Source organism: Falco punctatus (assembly GCF_963210335.1).
Source record: "Falco punctatus genome assembly, chromosome: 15".
In the NCBI taxonomy this organism is placed as follows: domain Eukaryota; kingdom Metazoa; phylum Chordata; class Aves; order Falconiformes; family Falconidae; genus Falco; species Falco punctatus.
In genome coordinates, this window is record NC_137595.1 from 3,640,283 (window position 1) to 3,663,913 (window position 23,631).

General features: G+C 38.4%; 1 protein-coding gene across 5 annotated transcripts in view; it reads left to right on the forward strand.

The window, feature by feature from the left end:
- Positions 1-23,631, forward strand: part of DACH2 (dachshund family transcription factor 2) — a gene marked incomplete at its 5' end in the record, with an annotated part of 310,315 nt that overhangs the window by 134,314 nt on the left and 152,370 nt on the right. The gene's annotated exons all lie outside the window — the stretch shown is intronic.

The window sequence follows — 23,631 nt, forward strand, 5'->3', positions numbered from 1 at the left end:
CCAGTTTCATTTTCCTCTTGTTACCAGATGCTCGGGGTTTTTTTCGTTCTCTGATATTAATATATAGTATGTTGAGAAAGCTTATCATAAAACAACTGTGGGTACAAGTGCTTGTTTCTTCCAAAGAGTTTCAGAAACTGAGGTGTGATATATTTAACTGATTCAATCTCAGCGTCAATTTATAAAGCAGTATGCATATATTGTAATTAGGTCAAATTGAATAATTTATGGTGGTTTGAAGTTTAATTCCATTAAGAAACGCACACAAGGACAAACCTGGAGTTCTTGCTTGGTGCACAGACCTGCAAAGAGGATTTCTGTCTGTTGCTCCCAGGAGCTTTGAGGGTTACAGCATTTATAGGGTCAGTCGTACTCACAGAGCCACAGAAGGGTTTGGGTTGGGCTGTGAGGGAGCTGACAGCCCCCCGAGCCCCAACCCCCTGCCAGGGGCAGGGACACCTCCCACCAGCCCAGGTTGCCCCCAGCCCCGTCCAGCCTGGCCCTGAGCACCCCCAGGGATGGGGCACCCACAGCTGCTCTGGGCAGCCTCTGCCAGCGCCGCCCTCACAGGGCAGAATTTCTTCCCAGTATCTGCCCTAAGTCTGCCCTCGGTCAGCTTAGAGCCATTCCCCCCCGCCCTGTCACTGCACCCCCCATACAAAGCCCCTCCCCAGCTTTCTTATCGGCCCCTTCAGGTACTGGAAGGTGCCACAAGGTCTCCCCAGTACATCATTCAGGTCAATGTTACCATTTCTATCAAACTGTACTGTAGTAGGGATCTACAGAGCTAACAGGCTTTGGTCCACAAGGGAAGGGATATGCTTTCTGAGGTGTGTGATCACACTGAACCTATTTATAACTGCCTTTAAATTTTTTAACCGTAAGATGTTTTCAACTTGAGTAATTTTAAATCATTTTTATGCTATGCAAAATCATTATTATCAGTATTAGAAAGTTAAAAATGAGCATACTCTGGAAAAATAATGCAGTATTAAAAGTGAAGTCCATTCCCATTCTTTAGTAAAACATGTTTTATGACATGGAAAAAAAAAATATTTCAAGGCTTCATAATTGCCCTCCCCCCCACCCCAGGGAATGCCTACATCCAATGACAATAAAAATCAATGCGTAAATAAACACAATGAGAACATGCTTAGCAAGCACCAAACTTGGGAGATTTCATGAAAAAAATTTGGCTTGCAATGAATTGCTGAAAAAATGTTCTTGTACGTTTTCCTTTGAGATTAAAACATTGCAACCTAAGCAGAATTTCATCCCAGACAGATTTTATGTGATTTGAAAAGAAATGGTTTCTGATGTATTTGAAAAAGAATCAGGTTAGGTACTTTGCACTTCTTTTAATGTCAATTAGTCATGGTAGAATAATGCTTTAGAATAACTGTGCTCATTTAAGTATCACTGGAAAATAACCGGCAAATAACCTTTTCAGTTAGCTAAGGAATTTATTCTGTCGTTAATATTTGCTTAAGGAAAAGCTGTACAATTAGAGCTGAGAAGCAGCAGTGGGGAATACTGAAGGAGAAGACTGAGAGTGTGTTAGCATCGCTGTTACCAGAAGGAAAACTGTTTGTTACGCATCGTTACAAAGTAATGCATCCAGTGCAAATTTCTATACTATACATATTTTAAATCTAAAATATCTCTTTGTATATTCTGAAATAATGACCAGAAGTGTGGCATGGTGAAATCTCTGTAAAGGCTGTTTTTCCAGGTTCTGTAATCAAGGCAGTGAAACCTTAACCTGTCGTTTCACTTTCCCAGTTCTGCTCCACAGGTGGCCTGCGGGATTTGGGGAATTCTGTGCCTTTATACCATTTCTGATTTAAAAATGATAATTGCTGATCTCTGAAGTGCCATTGGACCAGTAAAAAAAGTTGCACTTTTTGCTGGTATGTGCCAAGATCTGCTTACATATGTTGTTTTATTTTGAACACTCTTTTCACATCTGCTCTTTACCACATAGAATATAGTAATGTAAATCTTAATCTTTCATTTTAAATCAGCTCATTCTTACGACTTAATCATTTTGACTGCTGTGTTTTCAATTCCCTCTAGCTTGGTAATACCTTTGTTGTAATTAAGTAGCTTGGAAATGCACATGCAGTTCCAGGTATAGCCATACAGGAGCAGATGAGTTAGGGCAGTTCCTTCCTTTTCTGACATGATGCTTCTAGGCATGCAGCCCAGCAAAAATTCAGACATTTTCCTTGTTTTATCACATCTGCCTAATTTGCAATCTTTTATAACACATAAATGCCTCTCAGTATATTAATGTTACAGATGTGGCCTCTCTTTTTGAAAGATAAGTTTTCCTTATTTTTTATACTTCATTAATTTTGCTTTTAAAAAAAATCAAATTATTTTTTAATCTTCTTTTATTCATGCAGGTCTCATTGAAGGTTTTTGTAATGTTTCCCCTTTCCTGTCAATGCCATCTCTTCTGTGAGGCTTTGTTTATACTTTTCTGCTTTCCGTTTAGAATGTGTATGAAGATATTAGATCGAGTTAGAGCCAAATCAATCTATTGCTGAATCTTCAAGGTAGCTCCTCTCCATACCATCATTTGCTCTGTTTCAGTCTGTGACTGCTCACGTGCATACTAATCTTTTATTAGAACAAGGCACTCCGTTAGTTGATTTTTCTTTTTAAATTACAGTCTAAATGTACTGCATCTTCTTTTTTTCCCATGTATCAATTGTGCAAGTTGCTTTCTAGAAGGATTTTTTTTTTGCCTAATGGCAATGCAATTGTGTGCTCTCGTCAGCCAGAGATCGTTTTCTTTATGCTTCTTTAACTATTTATCAGAAGTAAAGTTACTTCTTCAGGTCAGTAATTACCTAGACCTACATAGACTGGACACTAACATAGAACAGATTGTTATGCTACCTTATCTGGACTCCTTTAAAGCATTTTTCCAATAAAAGCTATTTTTAAAATTAAGGGAAAAGAACCCATTGGCCTGGAAACTACATTGCTTGAACTCAGGTTTTGCTTGTTTGTTTTTAATAGAAAGGGAAATTTTTAGTTAAAAATAGTGTTCAGAAACAATTCTGCAGCTGTGAATTTTTGCACTAAGGTGGTGAGTATGTTTTTATGTATTGTCGATACAGAATTGAAGCAGTCCCCTCATGATTTCAGTTGCAGCACAGGGTGAATTTTTCTGTTTGTAGTTATTTAAGTGTCTCTGTAATACAGGCTTTCAAAGACAATCCAAATACCTCTTGATGATAAACACTGCTACCCAACTTCAGTGAAATTTGTAAGATTATTATGTAAGAAAATTCTAACTAAAACCCCACAAAATTGTGCTGGTGGTGTCAGAAGCATAAGCAGTGATTGTGGTTTTGGTGTTCCAGACACGGTTTGTGTGTGTTCCAGAAACACTTTCTATTCCTGTGTACATATACATTGGTATATGCTGTGGCATATTGGGGATGGTTAAAAGCGGTGTCACTGCTGTCTGTGAACTTGCCTTTGACTTTGATCAGAGCATCTGCAGTATTGGAAACAGGATAAAAACTTACAGTTGTATGGAAACTGCAGCAGGCCCTCCTGTCTTGGTTTCAAGTTTTGGGCAGCTGTTTGAGAAGAGGGTTGCTCAGACTCCCTGATAACCCACAGAGCTGTTGTGGTCACTTAAAGATCACAGTTTGTGGATTTTTATGTCTCTTCATTATTTCTCTAATTTGAGATTTTCTTTGTGAAAATGGAAGGACCCAGTGTTCTTAAAGAATACCGAACTATTCCTTTTTGAAAGTGTGCATGCTGACTGCTAGTTGCTGCTGTTGCTAACCTGGAACAGGATCTCTGATGCCTGAGGTGTGGGAGAACTCGCACTGGGGCAGCTGGTCAAAGACAGTGTTGCTGTTTGTTCATCTTTATTCATCTTTACCCATCTCCAGAAATAGTGTGAGTCAGATTTTGTGTGCTTTATATAGTTGCTGATGCTAACTTCATTTCTTTTTCCAGTAACGCTGAGAAAAGATAGCTATTGCTTGTTTTCTGATTATTTTTTTTTAAATCCTACTAAAACTCTTGAATTTCAAGGAAATAAATGTGTATCTAAAATGATAGAAATTGGTTATAGTGGGAGACACAGAATTATGTGAATAAGAGCAGTCCAGATGACCATCACTGTGCAATTAAGTAAAGAGTTTAATTTATTGTCAAATCGGTCAGTTTATTGTGTGATGTATTTGATAATTCTCCTAAGTTAATTAGCTCCAAGCAGATATTTTATAGCCCTATGGCCTGTCTGTAAAATAATGCAGCTGGTTTGTTTTCAAATGGGAGAGTAGTCTCATGTAATTTCTCTACAGCTTTAAAAAATATCTTAATGTTATCTGGAATAAAGCTAAGCTGGAAATTCTGTCAGCCATTTAGTCCAAGGTGATTACACCAATTTGAGAATGTCAACAATTACACAGTACTCATGTTTAATTAGTGAAAGGGAAGCACCTGTATTTTTAGAGGAAAAGACTCCAGGATTAGACTGTACAAATTCAAATTGTAACAAAAGACAAAAATGAGCATATTATTCATCCTTGGGGAAAATCAGTCACTGGATGGGCTCTGTTCATGGAAAAAATGCAACAAATAGTTCTTTTTGCATATGGTCTCTCCGTGCTTTTGTACTGATGCATATCAGTAATGGTGTTTACAAGTCCTTTGTCTGTCCAACAGCAAAACAAAAAACTTAAGAGCAGTTCTGGTGGTTAGACAGACCTGTAACACTCACTTCAATATCTCAAATTTTACACTTGACTTATCATTCCAGACTGAAAATGTGACTTTTTATTTATTTTCTTTAAATCACTTTTTTTAAGCCACCATCTGGTTGAGGCATTTTAATAGGCTATATTGCTCTAGGAGTTTTCTTAAGACCTTTCTTTGGCTGTTAATTGCACATTTATAATTATGTTCTTACAAAAAGATAAAAGAGTTTTGAAAAATTATTCTTGGCAACATACCTAAGGTGAAAGCCTGCTGTTTTAATGCGTAAATTATAATGTGTGCAGTTGTGAAGAGTGGTTTTGTGAAATGCTCAAGTAAGCGCAAGAATCTAAGAGAGCTGTCAAAGAGTTTGCACTCTTAAGGGGCTAATGTTCCTTGAAAAACAACTCATAATATGCTGTGCCTGAAGGCTAAATGAATAGTTTAAGTTAAACACAATCACTAACTTTCTGGAAGACAGATAAAGAACACAATTGTTCCTCAAGCAAAGTTAAAGAAATGAAAAAAACAGCCTCACTTTGATGCCTGTTTAAAATCATTAATTTTCCTCTGAGCTAATGTAAATCAAGGATTAAACAGAAACAGTTACCATCTGACCCTTATAAACTAAACTTCTGTGTGGCTCATCTATTTGAAGTCAAATCTACCCATACATCTAAACAGGAAACTGAACGAAAACATTTTTTCTTTTCATTTCCTAGATCCTGCAAACTTTTTCAAAACCTATTTCCTTTTAAAATTTAGTCTGCATACTTACACATTCCCTCCCCCTGCCCTCCCTTCCCCCGGCAGGGTTTTGTAAATTTCCTACCGGTTACTATACAGAGTAGTGCGGAGTAGTATAAGAGGGCGCTCTCTGGGTGTAGATGTTTCTCTAAGTACCCATCTTTGCAGAATGGTTTTGGGCTGTGTGAGGGATCCAGGCTCATATGTGGGCTCCTGGGAGCGTACATGTATCCCGGCTGTGGTCTTGGATTTCATGGCTGTAGAGCAGCTAATGCTGGGGATTCAGGACTACGATTTCTACCTACAGTTCAGGGTGATTTCCACCTTGTAGATCTGTATTTCTCTGTCAATAATGACATTGATCTTTAGAAAATACTTTGAACTCTACAGATAAAATTACTATATATTAGATTATTATGATTACTGTTATTTATTTGCTGCAAAGATAAATGACACAGCTCTGTTGCTCACCACTTACATTTGACATTTGTTGACAGTTTAAAAAGGTGGTAAATACCTACCAGAGATTGCTGTCATCTGTCATGTTGGAGAGATACATAGTGCACGGTTTATAGAAAACACCTTGTTCAGTGAATGTGTAGTCTCGTGTGTGCATTCATTGGAAAAATTCTCATCTTAATGAATTAACATGCTGTATGTAGCTTCTTTATCAGATGTTTCCATGTCAAAAGATCATCATTTCATAGCTGGTCAGTTAAAGTCTCATACAACTTTGTAAGTAGTTTGAAGTCAGATTCTTCACTCTTCTGCACGTAATCTGACTATAAAGGCCGGGTACTGACAGTGGAGAATTCACAGCCCTTAGAGGTACTGAACCGTCTCTTCCCTTTTGGTCATGTCTCTGTTTTGCCTTCCTAGCCCCTTGCTGCAGGATTATGTCCCCATATAAGTTGCTTACAGCAGCACTGTCACTCTTTGTGATGCATTATTCCTAGATAACAGATATGCAACAACTTCTGGCATTACGCTATCATATATTGAGTTTCCAGAGAGGCTCTACGTGTTTACTGTAATCCTCATCTTTGGTAGAGTTACATGGATAGCTGATACCTGAATATTTCATGGAAACGAATGCGAGGTATACAGTGTTTTTAAGCTGTGTTGGTGTTACTTGGTACATTGCTTTACATGGCCATTTTGGTTGCTTACCATTGTTTCTCTTCTCTTCTTGCATGGCTGTAGCCTAAAAAGAGAGGAAGATTCTAAATGGTTTTAATTTGTCACACACCTACAAAATAATTTTGAGATACATGCCTGTGCAGTCCCGGTGTGGAGGTTGCACCTGGATCTTTCACTGTCTTGGTACTCATTATTCTGCCAGTTTGGCTATGAAAGTTGTAGTCCCACACCTGTGTCCGCCTGGTGCAAATACCCTGAAGAATTCTCTGTCTGCTCTTTAGCAGTATAGTTAAACCATGAATCCTTCAGGGAAATGTCTCTCCCTAAACAGAATCATATATCCAATATGAGAGGTGTTTCATATTTTTTTTCTCCAGTAACTGGATGAAGAATATAAAGCCCATTGCTTTTGAAAAGAATTCTCATGCATAAGCAGTAGTACAGAAGCTTTTTCTTTAAAGACACAGTGATAAGGAAGATGATGCTAGACCAGCAAATTCCTTCCATTGACAAAAGGCGTTCTGTTATAGAAAGAAAATGTAGAGGGCCTTCTGGAGCCATAATAGTTGGCACTTGGCAATACACTTGCAGCAAGAACTCTGACCAGAATTCTGTCTTAATATAGTAGCTACGTGCTACCCCACTCTTTTTCTATAGTTCACTCGAGTTAGTTGATAATCTCTTCAGAGGACTGAGGGGGCGAATGAGCCTCAGAACTCTGGAGCTGGCACTTATTGAATGTACAGCATCAAAACAAGATGTAGCACGTGTCAGACTGGTCACCTTCTGCAGAAATGCTATTTTCCTTGGTTTTGCAGTTGATTAAATAATAGTTGTATTCATCTGTCACTTCATTGTCATATAAAATCTGTGTATCTCGGACTGGTCCAGTGGAAGAGGACAGCAAACTTACTCTGCTTAAGAGGATAGTGTTACAGTGTTAGAGCGTGATCCCACTTGCATCGAAAGAAAAAAAGGGTTCTTTTAATGATTTGGAGGGCAGCAAGATAGGACTTTAAATGAGTTTGGCTATGGACCAGATAATTGTCTTTTGTTGATGTTAAAACACTGGCCACAGCAGTGATTACAACATAAGAATACAAAAGAGGCTTTATTTATACTGTACTTTTCCTTTCATGTTTCCAATCATAAAAATAAATACGTCTTATTAGAAAAGAAAAATTTTACTTGGTTTGCTTTGCATGCTGGGAGGCATTAAGTATTTCCCGTTTTTAGGGGAAATGTGTCACTTGCATTTAACTCAGATAAAAATAAATGAAGATAAAACTAATTTAATTTTAGAATATAATTTTTTTATTTCTTGAACAACTGTTGTTTTAAAATGGATAGCCTGCTGAGAAAGAAACAAAGCCACTTCAACAAAGCAGGAAATCAATAACCACAAGAAAGGCTAAAGAAAATTAATGCTTACAGTGTGAGCAAGTGACATAAAAATTATTTTCTGGTGTAAGAATGGTAATAATAGAAAGCATATGGAGTGGATGGAAAGCATGGTAGAAACATACATAGAAAAGATGTGTTCTTTATTTATAAATAATGACCTCTGTGTTACAGTATTTAAACTTTGAAGTGTCTAGATGGTGATTTTGCTTCCTGATTTCCCCACCCCCTAGTCCTAGGTAAATATTTATGCTTGCAAAATTTAGTAGGCTGGAAGCCATGGAAATATATGTCTTTCATTTATCTCCAGGAAATCTGGTTACAAACACTCTTTTACTTGAATTCTTTTAGTCTTTTTCAACAGCTTTTAAAAAACCGTCTTTAGTGAGGAGCAGTGAATTGTGAATGTGATGTATGGTTGCAATTCTATTGAAGTTGGTGGCAAGACTGTATTTGCCCATAGTAGGAGCAGGATTGTACTTACACAATCCCTTGCACAGACCAGCACATATCTTACATTTTCTCTGTCTTCTTGACGCCAAGTTAAATGTCGATTGTTCAAACTGAGGGAAGCAGAAGTGGATGCTCCTAAGTTAACACATACCATGTACTTTCTGGAAGAGTCAAACCTTTCAGTCCGAAGGGGGACCTCTTAAAAAAATCAACAGCAGGTATGGCTTGTCTGATAAACCATTGTATCTGCTCTAGGAAATACTTTATTTCAGGAAATCCCCAAACCTGTGAATAACTCCTGGCACTTCTCAGTGTCCTGAACTGATTCTGGCTTTTTCTGTAGTTGGCTCCTCCTAGTTTGTCCTCAACGTATGTGACAGTCTAGATGATTAAAAAAAATGCATTTACAAAATGGCATTGTGTTTGTTTGTCAGTGGCAAACAAGCTGTAACTGTGGTGAGAAAGGTTTGTGAGTGTAGCTTTTGGTCAGAAAACTACTTCTTCAAGTTATGTATAAAAAACCCAAGTAGTATTTGAAGCTCAGTATGAGTTGAGAGTAATTATTCTTGCTTGGATTAGATACGTATCTGTTAGACCACTTGGGAGGGAAAGGGTAAATGTTACTGGAGGAGCACAGGGATTTTTACCAAGAAGGGAAAGAGCGATGCGGTAATCTCTTAGGGGAAGGAATGAGACCTGCTGCTCACAGAGTGCAGCGGGGAGAGGCTGGAGAAGAATTGGATGTCATGGTGTCATTTTTGAATCCATGTTTCTGGTAGCCAGCTGCGTTACAGTTTCTAGTTGAAACTTACTCTCTCTCATACAGTCAGCTCTGAGATTGGCCACATTCAGAATCAGAGTAGAGTGCAGTGTGGTTTGTTTACATGAGCATTTCAATCATCTGCTATTACCAAGAGTTTTAATCAGGTAGTATTTCTGTGTCTGCGTGCGTGCTTAATGTGTGTGCAAAATATGGCATATTTCTAGCATTACTGAAGGGTAATGCTTTTTAAACATAGTTGAAATTACTACTCTGGTTTTATACTGAGATAATGGAGAAAAATTCAACCATAAATTTCTTGTGTATCAAGATACTCCTCTGCTGCCTCTTCTCCAGCCTCAGCTGCCTGTGCTGACCCGTGAAGCTCTATGTAGTAGCGACAGTCCTGATGCAATGTTCTTCAAGAAAATTCTCACCTTTTGCAAGAGCTATGTGGCAGCATTGACTTATGGTACAAATGCACCAAGATTTTGCCTCGGATGCAAACTAAATTTATTAGCATGTTGTTTTAATCAGGGTTTGGGCAGATTCAAAATTATGTTGAAGGTAAGATCCTCAGGGATCTCTTTTGGAGAGGTTTTAACTTCAAGAACTGTTTTTTTGGGCTTTAGGGGGTGTTCCTAAGCCTGTTACTAAAGTCAGAGTCTGAGTTTGGGCAACTTGTGAAGGTGGTACCCACCAACCACCATCACAGCACTTCTTAAGTACCCTGCTGCTCCTTACAAAAGCTGTCCTTTTATCCCGTGGTGCTGAGGCATTTACTCCTTCGTGGTAGTTTTACTAATTTTTCTGTCTGGAAAAATTAATTATGGGTACTTATTTTAAATTAATTCACTCACATGAAAGTTTTTTAAAAAGGAATCAAATTATTTTCTTTCGAGTGGGTTTTTAGTTTTTTGTTGTTGTTTTTTTTTTTTTTTTTTTTTTAATGTATTTATTTCAGTGTCGTGTGTTTGAATATCCCTAGTACCAGCAGAGGCAGTATCACATACCTTGATGATCATTTTTAAGTCACTGCCAGGAAAAGTGATGTGAATAGTTGTTGGGCCAGCCACAGAATTCACTGTTTAGCATTTATCTTCATACAAAAATTTTCGTCTTTCTAGAAGAAAGCTTTTGAAAAAAAAAAAGATCATAGAACACATGGTCGGTTTGTTTGCTTTTCTGCGTTTATAGTTAAAATTAAGTCTTTCTAATGGCCTTGCACTGAAGTGATAGCCTTTGGGTATTTGCTGAAGCCCGCCTTGCGGTGCCCAGCAGCACGGCCTGTGGTGGGACAGGCAAGGATGGGGGCTCGCGCTGCCACACGGCGGTGGCCAACTTGGCCAGGGCCTGGCTGGGCCCAGTGGGGCTGGCCCCGTCTGTGGCGCCCTGGCCTCTCAGGGGGCCGACACCGACACCTGGGCACCTGCGCCCAGTACAGAGCGAGGCCTCAGAAGCATTATCTTTTGTTTTGCTGCCAAAAATATGAAGGTGTTATTTGTTCAGTCTGTAACTCCGTGCATATAGAGAAAGTTCCTGTTGAACGTACTTTTCAGAGGGGGTGTAAAAAGGTAAGAAAATACCCTGTGGCTCAAAACAGAGGCTTGACAATACCAGCAGTGAAGGTTGGATTGTATATATTTTTTTTTTAAACTAGTAAAAAAAAATAAATACTGCATGATCAATTATTTGGGGGGGGGGGGGGGGGGGGGGGGGGAGAATACGGTGGATAATCCATCACTTAAGGCCTTTAAAATGAAAATGATATGGCTCTCCCAAAACTATGCTATTATCTTTGAACATGTGAGCCTGAATCAGCATTACACACTCAGCAAGGAACATTTTTTTTAGCTATCAGGAGAGGAGTCCTTTCAAGTCCCCCCAAAACAGAATCATAGCTAAAATAATGGCTAAAAAAAAGAGGGAAGATCCAAGACTGGACTTACAATGGTATTGGTGCTTAGTGCCACAGAGATGTCTACCAAAACGTCACTTGAGGACACATGAAGGGCAAGAGGAAGAGCAGGCAGTGACAGCATCCCCGCTGTGGTCAAGATGGCTCCTCAAATGCACACAGGTATTTGGTAGTTGCCCCTTGGAGTCCTTGCCACATACTTGTATTTCCAGAAGCTGTGACTAGTGTAACCTCGAGCTGAAGGAATGGCGTTTAGTGTCCTCAGAGAAAGGAAGGATGCCAGTTGCCAGTGTTTTGGTGGTTCTCAGGTCATCCTGGTCAGGGATTTCCCCTTGTGCCCTGGGGGGTTTACTGGCAGGTGGGGCTAGGGTAAGCAGGGACATTCAAATGTGCTCGGTGTACGGTCCCATTCATCTTATAATAACAGGAAGATTTTAAAGAGAAATGTAATGTGAACTTTTGCTTCTGCCCTTTTTGTATGTCGTGGTCTTAAAGGTTTGTGTTTTGTTGTTTACAAATCCTTCTCCCTTTGTATGTTTGCAGTAGAAATAACCTTGTCTGTCTCTGTAGCTAGCAGATCAAACACTAACAGTCACAAAATCTGGAAAGGTAAAAAGGTGAAGCAGTGTAGCTACTTACTTATACCGCCTGTTTAATTTCATACTGTTCCAGGACCACCAGCTAACTGAAAGGGTATTTTCCGTGTTGTGAAGGTTAACCCTCAGATGTTTACTTCTGAGGGTTACAGTCACCTAATCATAGGGGCTCCTTTTGACTGCTGTGAACAATTCTTCCTTTCAACATGGATATAGGTGCAAAGGGTGATACAGAGAACTGTTTCTATGTTCTTTGATTTATTATTCTTTAAAAGGTGACTTGCTATTTTAAAACTTTGAGGAGTCTTTGCAAAATTTTGAAAACACTGAAACTTGTAATGCAGAGATTAAAACCACTTAAAGCAAGAATAGTTTCCTGTTGCATCGAAGTTGAATTGCTATGACAATATTGTACTGCCACAGTACAATACACCACTGTTATGGAATTAGCTATCATCTCATGTGGGTTATATGATACTCAGTGCTGTAAATACATCAAGTCTTGTATTAGGCTTCTGTCCATAGATAATAGGCTTAAACAGTCACATTTTTTACACGTTTCATTGAATTGAATCTTATTGAGATACAGCTCAGTGGAAAACAGCAGTATTTCAAAACCCGTTCTTTGTAATAATGTTCCTCTAAATTGGCATTGAATTCAGATACAGGTCAAAAGTAAAACTTGTAAGGATCTAATATAATTCTTTGTAATAGATAGTGATTCCCTGCTTGGAAGGTATCCATGCAAATATTTGTAAAACTATGTATGTGGAAACTATAAAATAGGCTTGAAAAGTTTGGTGCTAAATTAACTCAGATGAAAGCAGATTTATAGCTCCTCGGTGTAATGGCGTATCTTTGCACTAGGTTGGACTGTATGCTGCAATATATGTGATGTTCAACTACATTAGTGAAAGGGAGTTACATCCTGCCCTTTCTCATCCAGTTTTTAGTTCAATACTATTTTTTGTCTTTGAGACAAGCGCTGAAGATTTTATACAGGTCACTTTTTCATTCATGTATTTCCTTTGTAGGTAAGATTTAGACCGTTCACTGTCACCATGAAGTGCTTACATGTTCCTTTTGCCAAGAGACAGTCCATGGTTCAGTCTCACAGTCCTGGTTTTGGGACCCACATCTTCAAGGAGTGATGGCTGGGCTGAGTGATATTCTGAAGCCTGGGGTAGAGCCTGCTGACAGCCCAGAAATTGAGCTGTCAGTCAGGGATGGAAGCCCATCAGGCTCTGAACAGACATGCAGTGGATAGCGGCAGGTAACAGAGACCTGTGTGGTCCTGTGCGGTTGTCCATATGCTGGATTGAGGCTTACTGAAAGAGAATTATTGATGCTTTCTGTGGCTTTTTGAGGAAGGCAAGCCGTTAAGGGCTTGCCCGTGTAAAGTCTATTCTGTCTGTGTCTTTGCTAACATCAGCTGTAGGCTGTTCGGAGTGGAGCTGTGTTTGTTCCCATTCTGACCACAGTGCCCACCTTGTCATTTATTTACGTCAATGCTGAGCTTTCACATACAGGTGCAATAATCCTAAAAACATCTTCAGTGGCTTTCTTCTACATACTGTATAGTCAGATATTTTAGGAAATGAAAGAATAACCAGGATGCAAATTGCATAATAATACTGCCTGTAATCTCCAGTGGTTCACAGTTTTCACTGGATTCAAAATCCAAGTAGGACTACCTGGGTAGCTGAGCCAAGGTTAGCAAGGCTCATTATATACTTGGCAATATCTCTGGCACTTTCACATTTGGTTTAGTTGGACATCTTGGGTGAGCATTGTTTTGACAACAAATCTGTAATTTAGATTTGTTGTTCTGGGTATGTGGTTAGTGGCGTGATTCCAGCACCAACAGGCCCCCTCCTGAGAGGTTTAATCTAGGTAGAGTGGGTAACAATAGTAGTAAAGACAAAGCAGCAGGAACTTTGTCCCACTGGGTATGATCTCAGGTTGCTAAATGAACTGCATTTTATTTTATTATGCATTTATCAACTGTGCCACTGCATCTTTGCTGCTATAGTTAGTATTTAATATAGTTATACTGAATTTGTGTGTGTATACATATTATGTGCTGTAGTCAGCTTTCAGTTTCATTACTGACATACCCTTAAATTGAGCTGGTACAGTGTGTTACATATGTAGGGCTTTCATCTTGTCTGCAGCTGTGAATCACCACAATTCTGAAATTCAGTGATTTATTCCCCTTTTTCCTATGACAAGTGTTAGTCGACAGGAAAAAATCAACAGCAGGAATGTTGAGTTCCTTTTTTATTGGCAGGCACAGTCATAAGTAATTCAGAAAGAGTTATTTAAGTTTTAGATCTCAATGAACCAAAAATTCTTTTTTTGGTTGGAAACTTAATTTGAAATGCCTTTCTTAAGTAAGAACCAATCACTTCTTCTCTCTTGCAACTAGACTATAGTAACATACAAATAGTAGCAGTTCAGGTAACTCTTCTGACCATAGACCCAAACTCATTTTAAATAAATAACCAAATGATCCTGTAGACCTTAGTCAGGATAAATCTGTAAGACACGTGTCTTATGTATGGCATAGTTTTACAAAGAATATTATCTAGTATTGACTCTTCCACAATCTTAGATTTTTAATATAGTACTCTAGCAGTGCTTTTTAATATATCTGTTTTAAGAAATTTATAGAAAGCTCGTTTAAATGTTGTATCACTTTTTTGCACAGTTAAAAGCAAGCAAAATTACTGCAAGAGGAGACTTTTGCACTTCTCAATTCTTAGTGCTTGGACATTTATTTTTTTTCCAAAATTTTCTAAACTTACATATCAACTAATTAGAGAACCTCAGTTTTCAACTATGAAACTTTGAGGAAAAAACCCAATGCCGCTCTTTGCAGTCTCTCCTGGCCCTTTCTGAGAAGAAAAGCTTGGAAGTGTGATTTTTAGAAACTTAAAGATTACACAATTAAAAGCCAAATAAAAATGTGCAAAATGGAGCTTTAAACATAAGAATTTTATTTATTCTTATGATTTCAGGGTCATGATTTATGAACATTTGGGTTTAGAAGTACTGTAACTAGGTCAAGTAAATGATGTATAAAATAGCTTCACAGTTATACTTTCTGTCAGGTGAGTTGTCAGCCCTTAAATTGTCTGTTCCATCACATTTCTTTCTTTGACAAATAAAAAATTTAATGAATCTTTATCAAGAAGATGTCAACACTGGTATCAATAATTGCAGATGCATTTGGACTTTGTGGCAAACGTGGAAACAAAGAATTTCCTGTGGGCTAGAAAAGGGAGAATAAAGCACAACACATTTCATCTCCTCTCGCCAGGCAGGTGGCTTTCTCTGGCTTACCAGGGGAGCCAGCACTCCCAGGATGTACCAGACATAGCTGTCATCTAGAAAATAAATACACAGGTGTAATTTAGAGAGTGATAGAATAGAGAGTTTCTCTGCTCCCCAGAAGATCTTCAGGTGGCCACTTGAGGAACATGCAGGGTAAAGGGATTTGGCTTGCCCGACTTGCAGTACTGCCAGCAAGGTTGTCCGTAAGTCCTGTGCAATTTGTAAAACGTTATATATGCAGAAATTTTGGGAGCAGCCTCTTTGTTAAAAAGTGTTGCATGACTTTCTCTTAAGCAAATGAGAAAATGCAAGTTTAGAAACAAACATGCTGGAAAACTATGCTGGGACGGTGGTTACTGTTAGTTCAGATCAAACTGGAAGCATGTCCTAGGTGTAGGGGCTGCTTTCAGTTTGGTTCAGGGACTTCAATAATGGCTTGGTTGATGGGGGAAAAAAAAAAAAAAGAATAAAATGCTTATTAAACTTAAAGACAGCACCAAGGTGGTGGAGGTTTCACACTCATTGGAGAATGGCATTAGGATGCAAAATGATCTTGACAAAATGGAAAGCTTGTCTTAAATAGATTTCAGTTCAGTAAGGACATAGGTGGTGTAAGAAAAAAACTAAAGAGGCTCAAGTTACGCTATTTCTACCTGTAATCTAGGGATAAGGTATGTACCTTTGCTGTTTGTAGCACATGTTCAGGGAGTCTGAAGATCATGGATATAAACACTATGTCTTTAAGTTCCATCTGTATGTATGAGAACTTCACAAAGGCAGAATATGACAAGTTCCCAAAAAATACAATGTCTGTAAAGCAGGAAAATATAAAATGGTTTCCATGTCTGCTGAGTAGGTGGCAAAAGGTGCCTTGTTTAAATTAAACAGAGAAGAACTAGGTCTGATGTCAGCCCCCGTTTCCCCAACAAACCTTCCCTGCTAGGACAGCTAGCCTAAGCATTGGTTTGGATTTGCCTAGGGATGTTGTGAAATCTCCAGCACCGAGCATTTCCAGAGGCAGGCCAGACTACTGTTTGTCAGGAATGATTTGAGTGTCCGTGATCCTGCCTTGGGGCAGAGGTAAGAGAGAGCAGGTGATCTTTGGAGGCCTATTTCAGCTTTATGATACTGTGGGTGAACCCAACAATGCTGACACCCCAAATGCTGCTGCTCTTGAATTTTGTTGTTGCCTCACACTCTGATTCAGTGTGACTGACGGCTTCTGTCATATACATTGCTATAAAGCATTGGGGTAACTATGGAACTGGTGTATTTAGCAAAAACCAATATCCAGCTGGGTGTGTGGTGGTTTGGTTTATTTCTGCTGTGTTGTATTCTCAGGCAGTTATCTGTATGAGTGACATGACTTGGGCTATTGCTAAAAGGTGATTATGGCAATAAGTCCAGAATGTGAAGACCTGGGGGAGCATTTTAGCCTTTGCTGGTGCTGTGCTGAATGCCCTCAACGCCACCTGCCTGTCCTCCCAGCCCCTGGGACCGGGGCAGGCAGGGCTGTTCAGAGACCACCTTGCCTTGTCATGTCCACCACCTCACACCATTCCCAGGGGAGGGAGGTGGAGGAGGAGGCAGAAAGCATTTGGCAGGTGGCTGTCTCAGCTCACATACTTGATTGCTGCTCAGCATCCCCTCTTATTATTCATAGTATTAGTAGTTAGCACTGCACCTGGTCTCAGTGGGGTGAGGAGCTCTCTTTAAATGTAGAGATGAGACCAGAAGCAGAGGATAACTGGGAATCTGGCAGAAAACAGAGGATGGGAGGGAAGCAGTTAATGGTAGCTAGAGTCTGAAGGACAGAAGTGATGTGATAGGTGGGTTAAGAGCAGAAAATTAGAAATACTCAGAAAGCTGGACAGAGGTCAAATGCAGAAGAGGTGGATTGGATGAAGTGAACTGAGTGGGATAGGAACAGGACTGGTATGAAAATGAAGAAAAAAAAAGTTGGAGGTTGTGTAAGCTGTGGCTAAGACACCTTCACCCCAAGGACCAAACCTTATGGCGGTAATTTCAGGAGAGTAACTGTATGTGGACCTTGGTGACAGGCTTGGTGAATGGTGCTTCCAATTCTTCCGTGTCACTCTTGGCTACACTGGTGAAAACTGAAAGGAATGGAGATCATAGGTGCTAGAAGTGCTCCTGGCCTGGAAGGAAGAGATTCCTTCAGGTTGGGAAGATGTAGCAGAGCTGCCTGGGGCAGCCTGTTTTACCTGTTCGGAGTTTGAAGCGGGACCCAGTTCAGACGTCTGTGCGTGTGAAACCATCTGTGGGCTGTGAGCTGGGACACCTGGAGACTGCAGTGAAAAGGGAAAGAGTGGCCGTATAGGGGGGGGGTCAGCTGGTGCAATTGTCGCTTGTTGTCACTGCTGCATACACAGCTTGTGTGGGGTGTGTGTGTGTCTGAACTAACCAACGTACTGCTTGATAAGGGAAGTATATGTGATGTTATTTTGGTCTGTATTGACTTCTACTAATCCGTGATTTTTAGGAAGAACACAGTAATCATGTACTACTTTCCATTCTTATTAAAAAATAAATATAAATAAAGATGTGATATTACACTTTAGTCCTGACTGAACAATTCAGTGGTATTAAGGAGTCTCTTTCTCTAACAACACCACCAATTCATGATGACAGAAAAAAGTTCAGATCTGTGATGCTTTAGGAACAAACTTCCACTGACATTTTCACTCAGGGTGATGTTGGGGACCTTCCTTACTGAAAAACCCTGGAGGACTGAGTGGGAAGGTTCTGTTTTGGAATGCCAGAGCTTTTTTCCACAATGTCTTTCTCTCCGGTTAAGTGAGAAGGGACCACACCAAGCCTGTGGAAGATGAGCTGTGGCTCTCCTCATGCCAGCGTGGGCACTGTTTTATGAGAGTTGCCATAGGGACCAGGATCTAGTTATCAGCTCAAACAACTTCATGTATGATTAATGTTAATTGCCCATTTTGCATGGATGACTTTTTTCCTCCTGCTGAATTGGCTCTTGTTGCCTTTGATGTGGCTGGCGATCCAGTGTCCTGCAATAGTTAGACAAGTGATCAGTTTGCCAGCACTGAGAGGAGACAGAATCAGGTTGCTGCGAGGTCAGGGTTTGCTTCTCTTCTTAAACACTGAAAGGTCAAGTAGAGTTTAACTACCATTGGCATTTTTGAAATGTTGTAATAAATGCCAGAGCAAGGAGATTATTTCAAATCCATGCTAAAACTAAAAACCTTAGGATAATAGGAAATAATTTTAATGCAATTCACTGATACTACGTTTATTGGTAAAAGCTTCAAAGAGTATCTTTCTCAATCACTAGGAGGTACTTCATGATCTTTGAGGACAGCAAAATTTTAATTTGTGATTGCTGTTCTAGTTTCAGGAAAGCAACTGAGATTGTGGGCTTTTGTTGTTGATATGCTTTTGGGTTTTTTACTTCTGAGTACTTGCACCAGTTACTGCCACTATTTACCAGAGCAATTTATGCAGCGTGTCACATAGAACTTCTGTATTTCTCCTTTAAGCCTGATAAAATATGTTGCTATTGAAGAAATCTGTAATACATATGAGAGTTTCCTAAATCACAAGTCTAGCATATTTTTATACCAAATAGCTCAAGCCTTGTGGAATCAATAATTAATTTATTAACTGGATACCTTGAAAAAACAAAATCAGCAGTCCTTGCTAGACTGCCTACTGCCAATTCATAAATAGTTGATGACAAAAATGAAAAGTGTAGAAGTAAAATTCAAATCTTAACGATCAAAGTACTGGGTACCTCATCTATCACAACTTGGAATAAACATATCACAAAATGTGTCATATCTCATTGACACTGCAAAACATAATGCTTTCCCTTGTTATCTAGCTAACTGCCAAGTCTACAAAGTTTATAGGCTGCTAAGATAATGTGCTGGTGGTAATCCACTTCAGTTGCAGAAATATGAAGTACTGTTGAAATATATTTCTACTTCGTTTATTCTTTGCTCTCAAGAGGATAGGATACTATTTCAGTTCCTCCTAAAGAAGCCCAGTGAATGAAAAGCAAAACATCAGGATAAATTATGCTAAATGGTGGACTAGACCCCAGAGGAAATCACGCTTCTGTGGCACAGTATTCCTCCATTTATCTTACAAATGTTACATCTAATGTTAATTTTGTAAAGAGAAAGCATTCAAAGATTCATCTGATCCTTTAAATAATAGTTTTAGTGTTAAAGTGTTATTTGTCAAACTCATACCATCATAACTTACTTTTCTAGTTTTGACAGACCATTCATACAGAAAATATTTTGGGCTACTAATACATAACATTTTATTTCACAAAACACAAATAACCTAGTAATTAAACTCCAAAACTTAACAAATAATTGCCAGCAAGCAATTACCATTCAATTAAAGAGTAATTACATGGTTATTTGTGCCCTGTAAAATAAAGCATTACTGAAATCAGTAACGCAATCAATATTTTAGCAGAAACAGGATGCTGCAGTGATGGACCTTTCAACCTGTGCTGATTAAATTGTCATCCAAATAACAGTTTCCTAGTTAAATCACCACATGTTTATTTGTCTTGATTAATATGCAAATTCACTTCTGATTCTAGTAAATCTCCTATATTTAAAAGCACAAAAGTAGAGCGCTATCATACATCAACAGTGATGTGCTGTATGTTTCCACTGATTAATTACATTTCACAAAGTGTTGATGAATTTGTGGATTTTATGAAATATAGTTGTCTATAATAAGTGTAAAATAGAGTTACAAAAGATGGAGCTTTTTAACAAAATCACAAAAATAGCTTTATTATATGTTTTGATTCAAATTAAAAATCCTTCGGATGTCTAGGGAGTATATAAAACATTGAGAGGAAAATAATAAAATTAACCCTCAACAGGAGTGGAAAATAAAGGAAAAACAGACATTAATGTGTGATTTCTCACCATTTTTCCATATAAATTTTAACTGTCAAATAAATATACTGCTTAAAACTTAATTTAGTCTCTGACAAATTTAATTCCAAACAAAATACAAAAGTGAACAACATGCAGATTAGTTCATTTTTCTCTTTCAGAGTTAGTGATTTGGCAGGGGTGTGGTGGAGAGGATGACAAGGATGGCTGTCGAACCATAGTGTAAATACAGGTGAAACCCCAAAACTTCCAGTCATCTTCACTTTCAAGTAATTGATGGCCCAAGGGCTTTTTGCTTTTGTTTTTGTTTTTGAGAGATGCTAATAGAATTTAACCAGTGTAGACTTTGAGCTGGCCAATTTATTTGCATTTATTTAGTAAAAAGAATAAAATTACTAAATTTATTAATGAGAAACAACATTGCACTTGTGTTTTAGACTCCATGGTCTTTGCTCGTGACTAACTTTTGTACTTTTAAATGTTTTTCAGTGATATCTGTCAACTAGTAGTTTCTCACTGAAGTAACATCTAATTTAGAATTGAGTCATTTTCCATTCACAAAGACCTATTGATAACAAACACAAAGTTTTTGGAGAGGTTTTAGAATCTCAAAGAAATACATTTAAACTTCTTTGAGGCTGATTGTTCCTGTTTATGCTTCCTTTGCTCTAGACTTCTTGAATATATAACTTTCTTGAATTAAATAAAGGTGAAGAAGAAAATGCAATAAAAGAGCAGTGTGACAAAAGATTAGGAGAAATATAATTTAATAAAGTTAATTTTTATATGCTAATGCTTTTAGTATTTATATGCTACTACTTACATAATCACAAATAATGTCTTACTCTCCCCAAATAATTCTCCTTGCCTTACAGTTCATGCTCAAGGTATGTATTAGCAGTTTCCCCTGAATTACGAAGATTAGATATGTTCTAAATAGTAAACGTGCCATTTGTTGAAATTCTGGACTTCGTAAGATGACAGGAAGCATGCTAGGTAGAGGGTATTGAGATAGACCAGTGTGATTTCATTGCTTGGTGATGTCAGCCCTAGTTCTGACAGGAGCGTATCTACAGCATAAAGTAAATCCTAGAAAAAATTTTGAATCTGCTACTGTTTTTGTTTCTCTTGTATGTATCTTATTTTAAAATAAGATTTAGAGCAAACATTTATGTCCTGTCTCTCTGAAATTTCTGGTTTCACATTTAAACAAAAATGCCAGAAAATCTATTTCTAGCAAAAATGAGACCAGAAGCGTTGGGATTCAGATATGCTACCGAGGTGCTTTCTGTGAGTTCTGGTGTTCTTCCAAGCACAGTACCTTGGTTCGTAATGAGTGATATGGTTGCTGGTCATATCCAGGCAGTCCAGCTGAAAGTGTGAAGTACCTGCCTGCAGACTCAGCGGCAGCATCTCAGGGTGTAGGGTTTGGCTCTTGCTTCATTTCCTTGGTTCAGAACCAGGCATACAGCATTGAAGGTGTTCACAGGCCAATTACAGGGCATGGTGTTAAAGACCCAAATGGTTCCTTCTCACAGGTGGTGTATGAGTGACAGTCAGACAGCTATAAGTAGCATCCAGCATTTTTTTTTTCATTTCAAAGCTAACATTAAATTGGCGACAGTGGACCTTGATCTATTTTGAATGGGTTCAGCTGGGAGCAATTCCATTCAAACTGTTATGCCTACAGCTATGTAAGACCAGTATTTGGCCCCTTGTGGTTAAAGCTTTATAGTAATATTCACTAAAAGGGCATGAATATGTTAGAAGTATGCATTATTTTTTTTTTTCTTCAGAGACTATTAAACCCCTTCTCCAAAAAGACCACAATCCCAAAGACACCAAACCCCAGAGAGAACAGTGCTGTGTTTTCTCAGTGGTGCTTGTGTTACTTGTGTAAGTAGGCAGGATATAAACGCAGTCAGTGGGATTCTGAAAGGGAGCTGAGTGAGTTTTGGTATGAGCTTCTTTCATCATCTCCTAAAACTCTTCTAACCCTGGGCATTCTGTACAGGTCATTGCGTAACCACAGATTGGAGAGTTTCACTTCTGCTGTAGTATGTGCTGTGAAACACCGCAAGAGCTGATCTGGTGAACCTGTGGGCTATGTGTTGTCTACTCGTTCAACAGGGTCATTGACTTAAAGTGCTGTCGGTGCAAAAATTGCATAACAAGGAACGAAACTCCACTGTCTCTCCTCTTCTTCTAAAAACTATTTATGAAAAATCATAAATAAAATTTTTCTTCATAAAATCTTTTAAAACTGTTTATTTTGTTAATGTTGTTCTTAGGTTAATATCTACATATGGAGTTTTATGCAAAAGATTTGTTAGTATTTGAGCTTGAGAAGAGAATGTTTTGTAGTTTTGTTGATTTGGTTCTCCTGCTGCAGAAAGCTGCTAATTTTAGGGGGTTTGTAATTTTTTTTTTCATTGTGAGTGCTAGCTAAGCACTTGCACGTGCATATGTATAAGCACAGATTTCTGTAAATCAAAAGAGCAACAATTCTTTTTTGTTTAAAACTCTCATGTACCAGCCTAATACTGTCTGTTAGAAAATATTCTTGTGCAGTGGATGATTGCAGCAGGTGATTTTAGTAAAGAATGGTGTGTGCATGTAACTTCCTGTGAAGCTCCATCACTCTTACTTTAGGCTTACTTTATTATAACCTAGTGAGTCTAGGGTCTTGTAGAAGCCTTTCCACATAGCCATCATAGTATGATAAACAAAGCATAAAAAAGAAGAATGGGAAAAGTACTGAATAAAATGAAATTCAAAATGGACAAACCTGGAACTAAAAAGAGGGGGGAATAGTTTTATAGAGATAAAATAATAAACCAACAAAATGATTTGTGCTACTTTGATGTACAGTAATACAAAATAACACTAGCACACTGTGAGAAATGAACAGGTTAATGGTACCTTTGTGTAGTGTTGCTAGAAGTTGTCTCCATTTAATCACAGAGTTTGTCTTACATTGATGGAGGGCTTTGCCACTGTAAGTTGATAGAGTGAAGTTTAACTTACATTTCTTTGTGAATTAGAAGTAATTTTGGAAATGCTTTGTATTCAAATCTCATTCCTTGTTACATTTTAGTTATTTTGTGCAGTGTTTTGCTATGTTTTGTCAAAAGCTGTATTATTCAACGGAGTAAAATTTGTTTTGACCAAGGAGAAGCAGCAGTACTTTTCCAAATATAAGGAGGTTGCATTTTTATTAGCTGGCTTGGGGGGAAAGAGTTCATTCAAATGGTGCTTTGGTCTGTAAATCTCTGTATTATGATGGCAGCTGTATAGGATGATTATATGTATGCACTCTGATGTAAGGCATAAATATGGTAGTTGAAAACAATAGTTAAATATAACAGGTCTGTAAGCAGACCTGCAACATTTTGTATTAGAAACTGCAATTGTAATTGACAAACTGGTCAAGGGACGGTGAGATTTTTGATAGGTTGGGCTAACATTCTTGGTTTAACCTGCCTGTAATAATTAAAACCACCAGTCAATCCATAAAGATAAGTAGTCAGTTTAAGAAAGCTTAGTGTTAAAGTATTGCTGCATCTTCAGAAGTAGGCAGTTATCATCCATGATTTGGAATGCAAGATTTAAGACTATGTTATATTCAAA